The sequence below is a fragment of the Paroedura picta genome, chromosome 4 (assembly GCF_049243985.1).
Source record: "Paroedura picta isolate Pp20150507F chromosome 4, Ppicta_v3.0, whole genome shotgun sequence".
Lineage (NCBI taxonomy): Eukaryota > Metazoa > Chordata > Lepidosauria > Squamata > Gekkonidae > Paroedura > Paroedura picta.
The window spans coordinates 98,839,502-98,858,827 of NC_135372.1; the positions used below are offsets into that span (position 1 = coordinate 98,839,502).

Below are 19,326 nucleotides of genomic sequence, written 5' to 3' on the forward strand. Positions count from 1 at the left end.
TAACTCCTCCCCACTTGCCCTTACTCCTTTATTCCTCCCGCTCCTCCGGAGCGGGGGGAGGGTTAAAGATGGGGCAAACATTGTGACAGGTTACTGAAGGGACCCACACAGCCTCCTATGACTTTTGGTGACCCAGGCTGATCTCAAACTATAAACCTTCCCCTCAGTTACTACTAAAGGCAGTGAATATATTCACTTTAGGTTTGCTGCTGTGAAGAAAATTTTGTGGTGCAAAGTCTAATATGGAAGTTATGATCATTAGGAGCTGAGTGGAATTTGATTTAGTTTTAAATGCTGATTCTTAGTTTTGGACCAAAAATATCTGTTACTTAACCTAATCAATCTATTGCTATTGCTTAAATCTGATAAATTGCTACTTATGTTTTTATTACGTTTCATACTGTTAATGTTGTTGTTGTTATTATTATTATTCAATTTATTTCCTGCCACTCCCTACATAGGCTCGTGGCGGGTAACAGCAGTCTTAAAATCCCCCATTAAAACTTCCACTAAAAGACTTCTAAAAATTCCCAATGCTGATGTTATACTGCTAGCTTTTAATTTACTATCAATTTTAACTCATCATGTATACCACCCTGAACCATATTGGAAGGGAAGTATATAAATTTAATAAATAACAACAACAACAGCAATACTAACTCGCTTGAACAAATCGATTTGAGTATGAATCAAATTATATTGTGAAGTAGGGACAAAACTCAAGCCTTATTCCAAACACTACATTCCTCTGGAGTCCTGGTAGATAGATTAACTACCTGGTAGAACTTCTGGCTGCCAATCATAGGGTCTCCTGGCTACATTACACACATGGAAACAATCAAACAGTTCTTCTCAGGACTACTTGACAAGGGGTATAGGAGACCGCATCTGAATCTGCCAAATGAATATTCAGGGTATAAACAAGTCTAAATGCCAATACTTCTCATGAATTCTACTGGCTAATAAAATAGACTTACGTAAGTCTTGAGCAAAAAACTCAACTTGATAATAAAAATCAAGCATGCAGAGCAAAATTTGTGGAATGATGTTATTGGCATGCCATCGTATCTACAATAGACATGCCCAACGCATCACTAAAAATGTGAAGCTTGTATTGACCAACATCCACAATGACATCCACATAACCATAGTAAAATCTGGGGAAGTTTATGCTAATATTTACAAACCTCTTCCGCTTTCATGGCCAGCACATGTCCTATCAACCTATCCTCTTCCTTCTGTATATGCCAGTGACTTTAACTGCCACCATGGAAATTGGAGGTACACAGTTGTATAAGAATGGTGAGGTACTTCACAACTGGGTTGAAGAACATGGCTTGCATCTCATTTTTGTTGCTACAGAGGCACCTTCAGATCAGTGGCATGGAATACAGAGCTCAAACTTTTCTCATCTGACTGAAGGAATATAAATAAAATAAAATAAAATAAAATAAAATAAAATAAAATAAAATAAAATAAAATAAAATAAAATAAAATAAAATAAAATAAAATAAAATAAAATAAAATATAATGGCTTCTTGTCAAATGCGCACGCAAATATCAGAACATTGCAGCACCATAAAAATGGTTCTTTGGCTACTCCTTTAGTTCCATACTTTATATCAAATGGACCTAGACCACCTGATTTTAATTTTTGTGTTATTAAGAAGTAAATTAAGCATCCCTATAATCAGATATAGTCAAGTGTTTTTAAGAAGAATCTTATTGGATTTATCCTATGCATTCTGTGATTCTATTTGGGTTGAATGAGAAATATTATTTGAGGACTTTTGTTTAAGCAATATGGTAATACTAGGAATAAAGCCCATTGTGGTAAAAATACAATGGGCGCTAGCAGTTATTAGAAAGAGAGAGGGGTGGTAGATTGGCCGCATCGGCAGCGCCAGGTTGTATGGGAGGGATCTCAAGGGAGAGGGAGGAAGAGGCGAGGGTAGGGAGAGTAAAGGCAGCTTACCGGTGACAGCGTCCATTGTAGGCTGCGGGCGGTGGAGTCATTGTAGTTGCGGCCCTGCTCCTTTCCCCGCATCGAGGCGGAGGCAATGGTGGCCAAGGAGGCAATGGGGAGGCCCATTGCCTCCTCGGTCCAGGATTGACACTCGGAGGAGCGAATCAGGAGCCGCAAAGCGCCTCCTGATTCGCTCCTCCAAGTTTTTATCCTGGACAGAGCCCGCCCTAACTCCTCCCCACCAGTGCTTACTGCTTTATTTAGTCCGCAACACCCCGCACTGCGGGACGGTTTAAAGATGTATAACCCACTGGATCTGTATGAATTAGACTATCCTTTGAATATGAGAGATTTGCTGCTACTACTTGTGCATATTTAATGTAATGAAGTAATATTATTTAATTGCTATTTTAACAAGGTTTTTATAATCCATCCACTTGTGAGCATTTTATACCTGCATTTTAGAACATTGTTAAGCTTTTGATGTGTTGCAATTGAAATGTGAAAGGCTGGCATCACTTTATTGTTACTACATTATGACATGGGAGGGACGACATGCGTTTGGCTAGTTACAAATATTTGGCAATACACTTCGTTTTAATTTTGATAAGGAATTGATGGTCTGCAAATTAAATGTGAGAGGTTGCCCTTGAAGAAGAAAACTTCCAAATGGGAGTAGAGGTGGCACCCTGTGCCTATCAACATCTTGTCCCATTAACATCTCTTTGTTGATTCCTATGAAGATTTATAACATTTCTCAGCAAATTACTGCCATGTTGGATTTTTAACTTACCAGTTTATTGCATAATTATTTGAACTGATAATTTGTGATATGTGATTTCTCACTTAGTAGTTAATGTTTGATGTCAGCACTGGGAAATAAATAGCTACAATGATGTAAAGAACTTTATTAATGTGCTACTCTGGAGACTCTGGATTGTTGAATTAATTTCAAACCTTTCTCAAAAGAAGAGATATCAATATATTTAGTTTCATAGGCTTTTAAAGGTTATATCCTTGAAAATGACTCTATTGCACCACAGTGATCCTGGTTTTCTCACCTAGTAATTTTCTCCTCACCTAGCTATTCTCACCTAGTAATTTTACATCCAGATTCAGATTTCAAATATGGATGGTTTCAGGTGTATGAGGATTTGATTCTATAGGGCCAAGTATTACAAAAGTACATAATGTAAGAACATAAGAAGAGCTCTGCGGGATCAAAGCAACAGTCCATCTTGTCCAGGAGACAGTTTCACACAGCAGCCCACCAAACTAGTAGAAGGCCAACAAACAAGGAAGAGAAGCCAAGACCATTCCCTGATGCTGCCTACTAGCACTGTTATTTAGAGGTTTGCTGTCTCAGTATATGGAGGTTCCCTTTACTCACATGGCTAATAGCCATTGGTGAACATATCCTCCAGGAATCAGTCTACCCCTCTTTAAAGCTCTGTGCTTGTGTCCATCATCATGTCTTTTAGCAATGGAATTGCAGAGTTTGGTTACTCATTGAACAAAGTCGTTTCAGCTCTCCTAAACCTGTTTCCCAAAGGTTTTGTTGGCATCTCTGTAGGACTGCCAACCTCCAGGTGGGGTCTGGATATCTCCTAGAACTCCAGCTGATCTCCAGGTTATAGTTTCCCTGGACAAATAGCAGCTTTGAATGGTGGAGTGTATGGCACTATGACCCAGTGAGATTTACCCCTTTCCCAAAATTTGCACTCCCCAGGCTTTAGCTCCAAATGCCGAGGATTTTCTATTCCATTGTTCATAACAATTATGCCCCTGAGTTCTAGCATTATGCAAGAGGAAGAAAAAGTTTTCTCTGTTTATTTTCTCTATGTCACATATATTTTATTAAACATCTCCCCTTAACCCATTTCTTTCTAACCTAGCAAGTCCCAGGTTCTCCAGCCTTTTCTCATAAAAGATGTACTCCAACCCTTTACTGATTTGTTTGCCCTGTTCTGTGCCTCTTGGACTCTGAGATCTTTTTAAAGAAAGATAAAGCTTTCTAATATGTTGTACAGATTCTTAAATTGAACAAGGCCTGCAATGCAATTCTAGAGAGAGTTACACCCTTAGGATTGCACAGCCAGCAATCTCCAACATAAATATGGGGAAGGGCCATGACTCAGTGGCAGAGCATCTGCTCGACATGCAGAAAGACCCAGGTTTAATCCCAAGCATCTTCCATTAAAAGATATGGCTGGAAGTGATATGAAAGATCTGAGGATAAGATTCTGATGACCTGTTGCCCATCAGAGTAGACAAAACTGACCATGATGGACCAGTGATCTGACTCAGTATAAGGCAGCTACATGTGTGCTGAAAGATTCACTTAAAGGTTTTTGCAAATGTTTAATGAGTTTTCAATCTGGTCTCATTAAATGTTTCTTATTAACTGGTTCTATAGATGTGGTGATAGTTTTCCCTATGTTTGTTCTTGTTTTTACCTACATATGTTTACATTTTTGTTTACAATTTTGTGTTTGGGTTCTTGCTTTGTTATCTAGGTGGTTTCCATTTCATTTTACGGATCTGCTATTCCTCTCTATATAAAGTGCTACAAAACCACTTATTTCTGCTATATCCCCCAGCTCGTTAGCACAGAGTGTTCTCACAAGGCTGCAAAAATTGGATAGCTTTAAAAAAACAAAATGGGAACATTCTGCACTGCATTGCTGTGTTTTCTTGGTCTCTCCCGAACAGGCGCTCTTCTGATAAAGCAGGATTCACACAGCAGTGCAAAAATGTGTCCCAATTCCAGTAGTAGCAACAAGCATAATGAAAGTGGATGGGAATAGCATCCACAGTCACACCTTGTCTCTGTACTGCTAACTACTAACTTGGAGGCCTCCTATTTTGCCTACAACACAACTGTCAACACAAAGACAATTGAAATGGAGACTTCCTGCAGCTCAGAAGAACCTCTCTTTTCCCTACCTTCCTCTTGGCAGACCTGTGCTGTAGCTCCAGAGCAGATTGACTAAGAAAGTGGGGAAATACCTTAAATGAGTATAGCGTTGCCATTTTAAAGACAGAACTCTTCTCTAACTCTCTCCACATTCTGGTAGTGGATAGAGACTAGGGAGATCTCCCAAAATTAAATATGATCTGCAGATGTGAGGTCGATCTGGCTTCAACATCTGTCACCCTATTGATCGCCAGGATTGATTTGACTGATCTGGCTGTCTAGGTGGGTATCCACTCCTTCCCTCACCACTCCATGTGTGTCCCTCTCTTGAAGCTGCGCACTTAGTGGAAGAAATTGATCATACCAGATAGAAGGAATGTACCATTCTTTGCTCAAGGGTAACCTGATCTGTGGATGACAGGTAACAATCACCTTGACGCTTTGAAGTTTGGAATCTATGGCATTATATCTTCCTATCTTCAAACCTAACTCACTCCAGGCTTCACAACCAAATTTTCTGTAATTTCCAACCCAGAGTTGGCAACACAGACTTGGACATTATATCTGAAGCACCACCACACACTTCTTCCTGTAAACTAGTTCAAATGAGGTTTTCCTTTGTTTTGTATTGAAAAGGAAAACCCTGGGAGGAGCAATGAGTACAGCCTTTTGCAGTCGCTCCTGTTAAAATATAGGGCCCAGCTGCTCTCCATTTGGGGAAGGTAACCCAAGTGGAAAGAGCCTGAGTCATGTGTTTCTTAGTGTACATAACTACAGATGTCCCAGTTGGGCAGCATGAGGGAGGAAGGAAGGAAGGAAGGAAGGAAGGAAGGAAGGAAGGAAGGAAGGAAGGAAGGAAGGAAGGAAGGAAGGAAGGAAGGAAGGAAGGAAGGAAGGAAGGAAGATTGATCTGACCTTGCTGCATGGGCAGTTAGTGTGTTAAAGTAATTCTCTCATGTACTTTGGCAATGACTGAACAGAACAGTGATTATGTTATTTAATCTCTCTCTTGGTAACTCATGGGCTGTTTTCTGCTTCATAATCATCCAGTTGCTTGATGGTAGATAGCCCCCGAATTACACACACTTCATAACCATAGCTATTTCAACCAAGCCAGATGGCCGTGAACTCTGAAAGTGCACTGCTTTGAAAAGTATATGCTGATATCCCTACATTATGGAGAACACAGCTTGGGGTCTTCCCACTGCAGAACAGCTAGATGTAACTTGCAGGCTGTCTTCAGTTTCCATGCATGAAATATCACTGCATAATATGCATATTCAATTTTTTTTTGAGGATTCATGGTTTTGCATTAAAATCTAAAGCCTTAGATTTATGCTTAGATGCTTTATGAACAAATTGTTACTTATTGAAAAGTTTGTGGCTGGTGCTGTTGAGGTCTGTATCTTTACCAGCACCACTCACTGGTGAACAGAGTGATCTTGTCATCATGGGTGACTTCAGTTTCCCAGATGTGTGCTGGGAAACAAACTCTGCAAAGCATCATGCAACTTTCTGACCTGCCTGGCTGACAATTTCATTTATCAAATGGTAGATGAACCCACAAGAGGTTCAGCCATACTGGACTTAATACTGACCAACAGGCAAGAGTTGGTGGATGAGGTGAAGGAGGTGGGGACCCTAGGGGGAAGTGACCATGTCCTCATAGAATTCCTTTTGAGATGTGGAGCCAAGAAAGTTTGTAGCCAGACGCGGATGTTGGATTTTCGTAGGGCAAACTTTAATAAACTCAGAGACATGATGAGTGTCATACCATGTACGAGAATGCTGGAAGGAAAGGGAGCATGTGAAGGGTGGGCGCTACTCAAACAAGAGCTATTGCATGCTCAATCAATGACTATCCCAGAAAGACGAAAACACTGCAGGAGCTCTAAGAAGCCTATTTGGATGAACAGAGAACTTCAAGAGGAACTAAGAAAGAAAAGGAAAATGTTCAGGAAATGGAGGGAAGGACAGAGCTCTAAAGAAGAGTATCTACAGGTTACTAGGCACTGTAGATCAATCATCAGAAAGGCCAAAGCGGAGAGTGAGCTAAGATTGGCCAGGGAATCCCACTGTAACAGGAAAAGATTTTTCAGTTATGTGAGGAGCAAACGTAAAGTAAAGGAGGCAATAGGCCCACTGTTGGGTGCGGATGGACAAACTCTAACGGAGGATGCAGAGAAAGCAGAAAGGCTCAGCGCCTATTTTACATCTGTTTTTTTCCCACAGGTCAAAGGGTTTAGGCACATCTAGAGATGGCAGTAGCCAAGAGATAGTGTCTGGGTGGCAGGTTGACATGGACAGAGATGTTGTTGAGACGCATTTAACTGCACTGGATGAGTTCAAATCCCCTGGACCAGATGAAATGCACATGAGAGTGCTCAAAGAACTTTCCAGAGAACTTGCACAACCCTTGTCCATCATCTTTGGGACCTCTTTAAGGACTGGAGATGTCCCGGAGGACTGGAAGAGAGCAAATGTTGTTCCGATCTTCAAAAAAGGGAGGAAGGATGACCCGGGAAACTACAGACCAGTGAGTCTGACCTCTGTTGTGGGTAGGATAATGGAGCAGATATTAAAGGGAGCGATCTGCAAACATCTGGAGGACAATTTGGTGATCCAAGGAAGTCAGCATGGATTTGTTTCCAACAGGTCCTGTCAGACCAACCTGGTTTCCTTTTTTGACCAAGTGACAGGTTTGCTGGATCGTGGAAATTCGGTTGATGTCGTTTACTTGGATTTTAATAAAGCTTTTGATAAGGTTCCACATGATGTTCTGATGGATAAATTGAAGGACTGCAATCTGGATTTTCAGATAGTTAGGTGGATAGGGAATTGGTTAGAGAACTGCATTCAAAGAGTTGTTGTCATAGAATCATAGAATCATAGAATCATAGAGTTGGAAGGGGCCATACAGGCCATCTAGTCCAACCCCTTGCTCAATGAAGGATCAGCCCTAAGCATCCTAAAGCATCCAAGAAAAGTGTGTATCTAACCTTTGCTTGAAGACTACCAGTGAGGGGGAGCTCACCACCTCCTTAGGCAGCCTATTCCACTGCTGAACTACTCTGACTGTGAAAATTGTTTTCCTGATATCTAGCCTATATAGTTGTACTTGAAGTTTAAACCCATTACTGCGTGTCCTCTCCTTTGCAGCCAACAGAAACAGCATCCTGCCCTCCTCCAAATGACAACCTTTCAAATACTTAAAGAGGGCTATCATGTCCCCTCTCAACCTCCTTTTCTCCAGGCTGAACATTCCCAAGTCCCTCAACCTATCTTCATAGGGCTTGGTCCCTTGGCCCCAGATCATCTTCGTCGCTCTCATCTGTACCCTTTCAATTTTATCTACGTCCTTCTTGTCAATGGTGTTTCATCAGACTGAAGGGAGGTGAGTAGCAGGGTACCTCAGGGCTCGGTGCTCGGTCCGGTACTTTTTAACATATTTATTAATGATCTAGATGAGGGGGTGGAAGGACTACTCATCAAGTTTGCAGATGACACCAAATTGGGAGGACTGGCAAATACTCCAGAAGATAGAGACAGAGTTCAACAAGATCTGAACACAATGGAAAAATGGGCAAATGAGAACAAGATGCAATTTAATAAAGATAAGTGTAAAGTTCTGCATCTGGGTCAGAAAAATGAAAAGCATGCCTACCGGATGGGGGATACGCTTCTAGGTAACACTGTGTGTGAACGAGACCTTGGGGTACTTGTGGATTGTAAACTAAACATGAGCAGGTAGTGTGATGCAGCGGTAAAAAAGGCGAATGCCATTTTGGGCTGTATCAACAGGGGCATCACATCAAAATCACAAGATGTCATAGTCCCATTGTATACGGCACTGGTTAGACCACACCTGGAGTACTGTGTGCAGTTCTGGAGGCCTCACTTCAAGAAGGACGTAGATAAAATTGAAAGGGTACAGAGGAGAGCGACGAGGATGATCTGGGGCCAAGGGACCAAGCCCTATGAAGATAGGTTGAGGGACTTGGGAATGTTCAGCCTAGAGAAAAGGAGGCTGAGAGGGGACATGATAGCCCTCTAAGTATTTGAAAGGTTGTCATTTGGAGGAGGGCAGGATGCTGTTCCCATTGTCTGCAGAGGAAAGGACACACAGTAATGGGTTTAAACTACAAGTACAACAATATAGGCTAGATATCAGGGGGAAAAATGTCACAGTCAGAGTAGTTCAGCAGTGGAACAGGCTGCCTAAGGAGGTGGTGAGCTCCCCCTCACTGGCAGTCTTCAAGCAAAGGTTAGATACACACTTTTTCTTGGAGGCTTTAGGATACTTTGGGTTGATCCTGCGTTGAGCAGGGGGTTGGACTAGAAGGCCTGTATGGCCCCTTCCAACTCTATATGGAGGCCTGGATTCTTTTGTGACTTTTTGCAATGCATGGCTGGCAGCTAATGGGAGAAAGCTGAGCTACAGCTTCAAGCCAAAGTACATACAGTTCCAAGAGACAACATTCACTTTTGGTTAGGCCTCTGTATTCTGGAACTGTCGTATTTATACTGGAATAACAATCCATGTGTCAGAAGATACTGTGCTTTTTAAAAACAGGATTTGGTACAATTTTCTAGGCCAAAGTGCATGATGCCAACGGCAGTCGGTGGACTTCTATGGAGAGACTTTTCAGAACTCCTTGAACTGAGCATGTCTGGGTCAGGTCAATATAACTGGGCATAATACCCACAAGACAGTCTGGGATGCAGGAAAAAACTATAAGAGCAAATAGCTACTCTTGCTAAAAGCAAAACTAACAGGTAGCAAATAGAAACATCACAATCGAAGGATAACTTCTCCTTTTGAGGCATGCAGAGGAGGGCATAGATCAGGAACCAAAAATTTAGGATGCATAAGGGGAGATAAAGCTGTTTGAATACACAAGAATGTACTCCAACCTTTCTCAACCTTTTTACTATTAAACCCCCCTGAAACATTCTTCAAGCTTTGAGAAACCCCAGAAGTGATATCAGCAGATCATACTTTCCTACCATAGAAACACAGAATCATAGAATTGGAAGGGACTTCATGGGTGATGTAGTCCAATCCCCTGCACTATGCAGGACACTCACAACCCTATCGCTCATCCCCTTAAGCCTTCACAGAATCAGCCTCTCCATGCCTCCAGAAGTCACACGTCACCGGAAATGACATCACCCAGTCACTTCCACCAGATGTGACTCCCACAGTACAGGAAGTGACAGCACAGAAATATTTTCAGATAATTGCTGAACAAAACCATACCTGCACTTGGGCTGGCTACCAGTTTGCTCTTTTTCACCAAAGAGAGCCTGCAGTGGGAAGCTACAGAAACAGGGCCAGAGCAGGACCCCCACAGTTAAGTTAAAATTAGACTCCAGTCACTACCAGCAAGGATTTGTGTAGCTAGGACCCGTTCCCTTCCCACTCCATCATTGGCCATATGGTCTTATCAGTCAATATTAAAAAAATAATATACATATTAATGAACTCCCACCCAACTGGCAAAACCCCACAGTTTCATGAAACCCATGTTGAGAAAGCCTGGTCTAAAGGTCCATAATGCAGCACTGTAGCAGAAACTTAGTGGGTGTGGACTTTGTCAAATATGGCAGAGACTTACCAGCAGCCACTGGTTGTTGCTGTGGAGGAGTGGGAGCGAGGACGATACACATCTGGTGCTGCTCAGGCATAGTATGGCATGAGGTGCACCATACACAAGGCGGACACGAGGTGGGCTCATGGTGCCCTTATACAGGGAACCACATGTGTGATTCTGGCCTCTTTCCCATCATGGCAGCTGAGCAGAGCAGCTTACCACTCACACTGTTATATATTGATTATTGTTGAGTTGTTTTATAACAATAAAGTTATGATGGCATGGGATAGCAGGCTTGCTTGGATGAATCTGTCACAGCTTGTGGGGGGGCGGCTTTCTGGCATGGGATGGAGCCTGTTTTGGGGGGAGTTTGGTCAGGGGCATTGAATACCCCATGGTTAGGGGCCTCCATAAGAAGCAGCTGGCTGCGAGCAGGGCTGACCCGGCGAGGGGAGGCAAATGAGCTTGCAGGGCCAGATGACCTGGGGTGGGTCCACACAATGTCTGCACCTCTGTTTGGCACCCCAAGTTGGAAGACCTCCCTTGGATGGGATCCACTGTCAATGGGACCCATATTCCCAAGGGTAGAACTAGGTGGTTCCCAGGGCACCACTGTGGTCAGGGTTCTTGTAGTCAGTTGATCACATATGCAGGCTCCCTCTCCCATGACAAGCCAAGACTGATATGCTAATAAAGCAGTGGCCTTGTTTAAGCCAACTGACTGCTGCCAATAGAGAAAGATAATTGTCTCAATGAGCATTGCCAATAGGGAGAAAACACTGTTCCAGTGAAGGCCAGTCAGTTCAAACCTAACCTGACTGGCCCTCCTACAGTGAATGTATTAACAGTTCAGGCAGTCCAGGGGCATTAGCAGAAGGAGCAGGTCCACAACCCAGGTCTCCCTGCCTCAAGTTAATACAGGCTGTCAGCAGCCTCTCAGTCATCACTCTGTGATGACTCACAATATTTTTCAGTCAGCAACTGTCTTGCTAACATGGGGTGGTGCCTTTTAAACTGAAACTCTCTTCCAGCACATATTTGGCATTGCTTAATTGGCAAGAAGGTCACAGCCCACAGATATGAGGGGCACACTCCCTGCAGCATTCCTTGCCTGGCCTCTGGAGGATTTGGGGGGGTGGGAAGGTGGCAGCTCACCCTCCATAGCCTGCCCAGCCTGGCTTTTGGAAGATGGAGGCTGGATGGAAAAGTAAAGACAGTGGTGACCAGTGTAGACACTGCTGTATGGGGGTGGAGATGCCCCTCCACAGCAGCTGTTTTCCCTAAGAGAACTGATGCCTGGCTGCCGGCCTTCCTTCCCCATATTTCTTTTCTCTCTTTTTTTCATCCTGTCTTTGCCTCTAGTGTATGTATAAAACAGTCATTTAGGTTGCATAACTAATGTTGACCAGAAATATATCAGGATAGGCACAAAGCCTTCCCTACTGTCCTCTGCAGGCACCCAACAATGACAACAACAACAGGAAGCTCTTAATGTGAGAAGTGAATTAATTTTAATATGAAAATAAAACATTTTAATATAAAAATTAATCATCACAATTAATGATCACAAATGACGTAAGCTGACCCGAGCCATTGGGGAAGGGCAGCATATAAACTGGATAACAAACAAACAAACAAACAAAAACATTACTGTTGTGTGATGAAGAGAAGCCTGAGGGAGTGGGCGGGTGTTTGCAACATTGCCTGTGGTTGTGCGGCCATGGACGCTGCAAAGTCTGTGTAAGCTGTAGTCCAGCAGACGAGACCAGAGGGAACAGTGAGTGGAAGAACCTGGGGAGTGGGAGGAGCAGCTGCAGCCCAGCACCTACTTCTGCCTGAAAGAGCACACCAGGAATAACCCACACTCTCCCTCAATTGCTTATCCATGCACTAAGCATCAGAGCTTATTTAAACAAAACTTCTGAGCCCAGATTGTTCATCAGCTGGGGGAAATGTGTCCAGAGGTTGTCAAGGACTGCCTCCTGCAGCAGAATGCCTAGTGAGAAATTTACTCTTAAAGGTAAGGGGGAGTGAGGAAGGAGCAGAAAGAAGATCATGTCAGCATTTTGGGAGAATCATCAAAGTGATTGGGGCACATGTTATATAAAGCTTCAAGGACAATCCCACAGGAATGCTTTCCTGCTTCCTTGATGTGCCAAAGATCCTATTAGGGGCAGGGAGCTGGATAGAAGAATGATGTGTACAAGAAAAGGAACGAAAGCTTGTGGAAGAAGTAATCTCTCCTCTTAGGGAGCCAGCTGTTCTTCACTACCAGTCAGCCCATGTTCTCCCAGTCAAATTATTAAAGGTGATTTACACTACAAAGAAAGAATATTTGCTATGGGAGTGCTAAAGAAAAGAGACCCACTGTGAAAGCAGTGGAGAAATGCAATTGGAACCCCTCCCAAACAGTCTTTTCTTCATATGCACAAGACCCCTTCCTCCAAAATCCCGAAGTGAAATGCTGAACTGTGTGAAAATGGCAAAAAGCCAACACATTGTTAAAACTGAAATCATGGTTTCTCAACAAGTTATTTCTAAACCAGATTCATGACTCTGAGGCCAAAAAATTATTCACCTTTGGCAGTGGTGCTATCCATGTTTACAAAATAGATGCATTCACAACATATAATCTGCTCAAGTATTCCCCAATGACAATTACTGCTGCAGTTTGTTGAGGATAATACCATGGCTACCCTTCCACGAAAATCCATCAGATCTCTCTAGGGCTGATAAAGCCCTCCCTACCTTTCCTGCAGTTCCTGGGATGGGTTAGGAGGCCACAGGGGACATTGGGGCAGGACAGGTTTGCTAGTATCCCCTGGCAACCAGCTGGAGGTAGGTGGGGGGAATTACCATGGCTGAGGAAAAGCCTGGTGTTGCCAGCAGTGTCACTGGTGTTGCCAGCAGAGCTCACTAGAAGCAGCATTATCATGTTGCCAGTGATATGGGACATTCTAGTTTGGGTAAAACCTCTATGGTAGTAGCCATTTTTACTATAGATTTTTTGCCAAACTATCAGAGCATTTTCTATCACCAGTGACATGACAATTTCACTGCCAGATATCACCACATCAGCAGATCACCATAACACTGGCCTAAGCCTCTCCTTGCTGTTGGTACATCCCTCTCCCCACTGGCCAGCTGATGGGGAGTAGGGTGCAAAAGCAGGGAATCCTCTACCCCCCCATGGAGGGCTGCATATCATAATGTTGGAAGAGCTCCCCCAAGCCCACCATCAACAATAGTGTAACTCTGGTCCCAAATCTTTTTATCACCAGGGACCGGTCAACGCTTGACTATTTTACTGAGGCCTGGGGGGGTAGTCTTTTGCCGAGGGACGTCGCCGCCACCTGAGCCCCTGCTCTGCTTGCTTTCCCACCAGTGCCCCTAACTTCCCGCTACCCACTGGGGGCCACTGCTAGCAGCAGCTGTGCAGTGCCATGCCAAGGGAGAGCCCCAGCCATGGCGGCCACCAGAGAGCACCACAGGTGAGCTGGCGGCAGAGTGTGTGATGTGTTGTGTGATGAAGGTCAGCCCTTGAGGCATCAGCCGTGGAGGAGACCAGTCCCGGTCTCCAGACCAGTCCTGGTCCCCAGACCGGGGGCTGGGGACAGCTGCACTAGAGGGAGTTAAAGATTTGGGGTATTCCTTATAAGGAAGAAAAGGTACAATTTCCACAGATGGATTGGAGGGCCTGAAACTGCAGGGATAAGTACTCTCACCCAGAAGCACTCTATGAAAACTATATATATTAACACTAGCTTCAAAGCCCATTCCTAAGAACAGGCCTTGAAATGGTCCCCTCCCCTGGCCCCCGGCCAGGCAGCTTAAGGTGGCTTTGGGCTGCAGCTCACAGCTAGATCAAGTGGGGCAGGCGGGGGCTTAGCAGTCCCAGGACAGAGCTCCTTAGCAGTCAGCAGGCTGGGAGGCCCTTGTTAGCAGGGCCAGCCTAGCAGGCCAAGAGGCTCTTGATAGCAGGCCCTCCACCACAACCCTTCGCCGAGGGCCCTCTCCCCTTACTTGCTGCTGGCTCCAGGTACTGAGGTGCATCTGGGAGCAAAGAAACTAGACTCCAGGGACAGAGAGTGGGATCTACAGGGGCAGGGCCAATCAGGCCCTGATTGGCCCTATTCCAACTTGGACAGCAGGACCTGTTCCACCCCCCTCCCCAGGCTTTTTCACAAATATATAGAGGAAGCATGGATGGATAAGGTTTTTAGGTTTGAAAAATTCTCATGCTAATAACATTTTAGGTGAATAATAGTACTGTTATCAGCATACTGATGCCTTTCATCCTGATATTGCTGCTTCAATTAAATAGGATATATGAGCACCAGGACCAAACCAAACAGCTGTGACAATGTCAGCAGGGCAGGAAAAGCCCTCCACACACATATGGCCCAGTAGAACAGTGTTGGAGGTCTGCAGCATTGGGGGAGGTGGCCAGGGTGAGCTGAGGCAGACACCCACGCCAGGAACAGTATGCTGTGCACTATAAGACCAATAGACCAATGTGTTTTGTCCCTCGTAAGGCCTTCTTCAGAGATCTGGTTGTAACAAACACCAATTCATTACACATATGAAATATGTATATTAGTCAATAAAAGGTCCAAAGTAAGAGTTGTAAAGTATCAATGTGAATGAATGAAGGAATGAATGAATGAATGAATATATTTATTTATCAGCAATTAGCTTTTTTTCACAGGCTGCCAAAAATTTAAATGGTCTGTTCTTTTATTAGTATTGCAATGAGTAAAGTGCTTTTTAGCACTGATTTTATATCTATTTTTATTGTATAAGTAAAATGTTTTCAGTATTATTTCAAATCATCCATCAAATCACTAAACATAAAAAAGCTCAAGTTGACAACTCACTCTCTACTTGATTTGCCCTACCGGGAGGTGTTGCCAATAGGGAGAGAGTACTTTCCCAATAAAGGCTGATCAGTTTAAACTGCTTGCAGATAGTGGGAGATAGTGTCTCAATGGGGGCCAATCAGTTAAAATTGTGTGCAGATAGGGAGAGAGAACTGCCCCAGTAAGTGCTGCCAATAGAAAGAGATAACTGTCTTAATGAGTACTGCCAATAGGGAGACAGCACTGTCCCAATAAGGGCCGATCAGTTCAAATTGCATGCAGATAGGGAGAGAGTAGTGTTCTAATGAGGGCCAATCAGTTCGAATTGCATGCAGACAACTCACTCTCAACCTGATTGGCCCTCCCTGGGGGTGTGCTGCCAATAGGGAGAGAGCACTCTCCCAATTAGGGCCAATCATGGGGCTTATCTGCCTTCCTCTTCCAACTGCTTGCTGGGTGGAAGAGTTGCCAGCCTCTCTGAAAGGCCCTGCTGCTGGTACATTGCCCCATCCTTAGCCTTTCCCCACCCTACATCTCCCCCAGGCAAGGGAGGAGAGCCAGCCAATTTCTGTGCCGACTGTGATGGCTTTGTTCCCTGCTGGAAAGAAACACAGACAAGTTATTTCAAGAATCAGTATTTCAAAAACAGAATGCCAAGGAAAGTCAGAAAGCAGTGAATGTCTTAACTCAGTCCGGGGAGTCAAGGGTATGTTCAGGCAGTCCAAGAGCATCAGCAGAAGGAGCAGGTCCACAACCCAGGTCTCTCAGCATCAAGTTAATATAGGCTGTCAGCAGCCTCTCAGTCCTCACTGTGTGATGACTCACAGTATTCCACAGTCAGCAACGGTCTTGCTAACATGGGGTGATGCCTCTCTTCCAGCACATAACTGGCATTGCTTAATTGACTCAGGTGAACTAGGTTGACAAGGCAAGGGCCTGCATCTGAAGACTGGGCAAAAACTCTGGACTCTAGCCCCGGTTTGAATGCAGCTCCATTCCCTCCTGCTGGTCAAAGCTCTCTACCTGTTGAACATCTGGCTGGGATAAGCTTTCGTCCAGCTGAGGTTCAGGTTGAGCTGGGAGCTCCTGGCCAAATCTTTTCCTCTGAGGAGGCCTCACCAACAGGACCCAGGAAGGTCACAGTGCAGATGCATGTGCTAGTACCTGTTTTATTTCTGGATACAATGGGCTTAGTGTTTATCTTGTGAGGTTCCTTCTGGGCCTGGTAAGGCTGGAAAGTGGGATATGAAGATATGTATGAATGGTATATAAAAAACACAATTTGAAAGTAAATTCTTGGATTATCCACAAGAAACAGCTGGGAATTTATTGGATACAAAACACATAATCTTTGAAGCCCTTCCATGTGTATTAAATACTGAAGGGCTTTCTAGATTATGGACTTTGCATAAAATTTATTTAACAATCTAACTGTTTTGGGTATTAAAGACTGATTCAGATTAATATTCTCCATTTGACTGAAATTTCCATGAGGTGAATAGATTGTCTAAACTGATACCCTACTGAGGTTCCACCCATCCCCAAAATCTGCCCTCCCCAGGCTTCTTCCCCAAATGTCCAGGATTTTCCCAGTTCAGTGTTGACAATACTAGTGTCCAGTCTGGGTAGGCAATACTAACCTGGATAGACTCAGTGGTCTGACTCAGCAGGAAGCAGCTTCATATATTTATGTATTTATTCATTGATATTTTTTATTTCTAGGCTGCCACTTTCTAACAATGGTCTCAGGGCAGCTTCCAACAAATTTACATATAAAGTCAGATAAGTTTATCCATGGTTCCTCTTAATATTTGTGAAACCGGCCTGGAGGTGGAGTGTGTCCGAGTTGGAATAGGGCCAATCAGGGTGCGGCCCCACTGCCAACGGCCCAGTAGCGGCAGCACCTGCTGACCTGCCCGCAACTGCCGCATGCTTATCCCTGACTCTGCCCACCCCAAAAAAGACTCCGGCCCATCTGCCAGCAGCGCGGGATATGATGCGGCGACAGTGGAGACCTGCATCCCCATCCTGCCAGCCATGTGCCAGCCCCACATGCTCCTGGTGTTCCTCTAACCGTGCAGAACTCCAGCCCCAGCTGGCTGCAGATGCTACAGAATGTAGCGCTGGGACCGCGGACACCAATCTGCCAATGGCCCTGCCAAGCAGCCAGTCCTGTGCACTCACCACCCACCTCTGGATGTGCCCAAGACCTTCCCCAACCCCTTGCTGGGGCCATACCCGGTCAGGTGAAACCTGCCCTGACCGACCTGCCCCTCATACTAACACTGCGCCAACCATGGAGGCGGTGAGCTCCCTGTCCGATGCTGTGAAGAGCCACCCGCCCCATCTGCTCCGAGTCCGCACCACCACCTGCTCCTCTGTGGAGTCTGCCCCACGCCACTGGACATGCAGCCAGCCCGCTGCTGCTGGGGTGTGTGTGTGTGTGGCTGAGCTCGTTGCATTTAGCATATAACAGGCTTATCACCACTCAAACTGCTGGTGGTGGCATCCAGTGCCCTTCCCTCTTGCAGTCAGCTTGAAACAGCCTATGAAGCCAGTGGTGCCCGCAGGAGAGTGTTACTTTGAGCAGAGGATCTGACGGGGGGGGGGGGGGTAGGTGACTCAAAGCAAACCCGCCCACTGGTGATGTTTGGTGGCTGTGATTTGTGTGCCTGGAGATGGTGGAACTGAAGAGTGGCTTGAGTCTGCCAAGGCAGGAGCGAAGACGGGTGGGACCCTGCAGGAAAAGTGCCTACAAGAGAGATGTGAGAGAGACTAACTAGGAAGAAGAGCCAGTCAGTCACATTTTATAGACATGCACATGTGAGCATGGTCCCCTGTGCAGATCCCTCTTGAAGGAGCTTGCCTGCTGCTGTCTCCACTGTTATTGCTGCCCCTCTCCCTGAGACTTGATCCCCTCCAGGGCATCGCAGGATGGTGGAGATAGCAGCTAGTGAGCTCCTTCAAGATGGATCTCTGCAGGGAGTGTGCATACATACACATGTGTGAAGCATAGCTGAGCGGCTCTTCTTCCTGACCAGCCCCTGCCCTGGGCGCCAAATGGAGAAGGGACCAGTTCATATGTTACTTTGAGGGTAATTAAATGCAACTGAAATTAGGTCCCATGAAAGTTAATTCTTAAATTGATAAGGTTCCCAGGATGGCTTCTGAAACCCTGCATGCTGAGTCAGTGACAAATGGGTAGCAGTACTACAAAGAAAGACTAACACTATAAAAATAAGTATATTTAGAAGGGTCATGGCATGCATATTTCCATTTTAAAACATAAGAATCCCATTTATTACCCATTGGATCTGGCAGCTGTTTCCTTCCTGCTGCTTTTAAACAAAAAACTAGACATGCTGATTTACTGCAGAGTTAGAAGAGGAGGGTGACATGCTTCAAGAGAGTGAAAGCAACTTTTTAAAAAAGTGATTTGTTTAAAAACACTGGCCGGGAGCACTCTTGCCCCGGCAGAAGGAAATGTTATTACACATGAGTCTTTCAAGCAGGCAGGCAGGACATGTGTGTCGATTAAATGCTGAGGATTTGGCTGCCAGAGAAAGACGTTATTGTTGTGACTTTCCCCTCCTTCCCGAGCTCCCACCCACCCTCTCCGAGAGAGTCTCAACGGGACAGATCCAGAGAAAACACACACAGCTTGGAGGAGGATCATTTGTTTCAGAACTGGACTGCAGTGAGGAGGAAGAGGAAGAGGATAAGGGGAGGAAGAGTCCTGGAAGTTAAAAATACAGGAGAAAGAAGGCAACAGGTAAGCCCTGGGCAGGTGTCCTCCTTGGCAATGGCTTCACCTGAAACCATCAAGGAGGCATCTCTCCTTAACCAATCATGAGATGGTTCCTTACTAACATCTTTCATGATCTATCTTTTGTCATAAATCAGTCGAGTGATATTTCATGTCTTGTTCTTCAGAAACTTTTTTATTTCAATTTGTCACTGAGTTGAATCAAGCAATGAAATAGGGAAAAG

The 19,326-nt window shown here is 44.7% G+C and overlaps 1 protein-coding gene and 1 long non-coding RNA gene across 2 annotated transcripts in view; one reads left to right on the forward strand and one right to left on the reverse strand.

Moving 5' to 3' along the window:
- LOC143835996 (uncharacterized) overlaps nt 1-19,326 on the reverse strand; it is a 172,031-nt gene that overhangs the window by 39,866 nt on the left and 112,839 nt on the right. The window lies entirely within an intron of this gene.
- The window catches only part of PRELP (proline and arginine rich end leucine rich repeat protein), a 30,452-nt gene continuing 29,941 nt past the window's right edge, over nt 18,816-19,326 (forward strand). The window contains exon 1 of the mRNA XM_077334603.1: nt 18,816-19,108. The gene's annotated coding sequence lies outside the window, so the exon portion shown is untranslated. The remainder of the gene's footprint in view (nt 19,109-19,326) is intronic.